We start from the raw sequence: 416 nt of genomic DNA, 5'->3' as shown, positions 1-416 counted from the left end.
GAATGTAATGCTGAATATTGAGAGTTTTGACAGAGGCAAGATTGGACCAGGCGGTACAATAGACCACGATCTGCACAAATACATAAAAATATATGAATGTAATATTTTGTGACAAAATATTTTTCCATTCTTAAAAGGGCATTTCGTGATCAACAGCATCATCCCCCCACTTTTCCCGAACAAATTGAGATTTTTATCACTGGAAACCTCTGGCTACATAATGTTTATGTCTAAAAATTTTCTTGCAGATTAATTCGTTTAGCAAAGATATCGGGAAATCCGAATTTCGTTCTGGTATACCAGAACGAAATTACAACACATTGTCTATGGAGCAGTGTAATACACATATTCATGCATAACTCGCAAACGCAAAGTCGAAATCAGCTGAAATTTTGGGAATTAAGCTTTTTTCGTGG

This window comes from Amphiura filiformis, chromosome 2, assembly GCF_039555335.1.
Source record: "Amphiura filiformis chromosome 2, Afil_fr2py, whole genome shotgun sequence".
NCBI classification, from domain to species: domain Eukaryota; kingdom Metazoa; phylum Echinodermata; class Ophiuroidea; order Amphilepidida; family Amphiuridae; genus Amphiura; species Amphiura filiformis.
Note: the sequence above shows the minus strand (reverse complement) of the source record.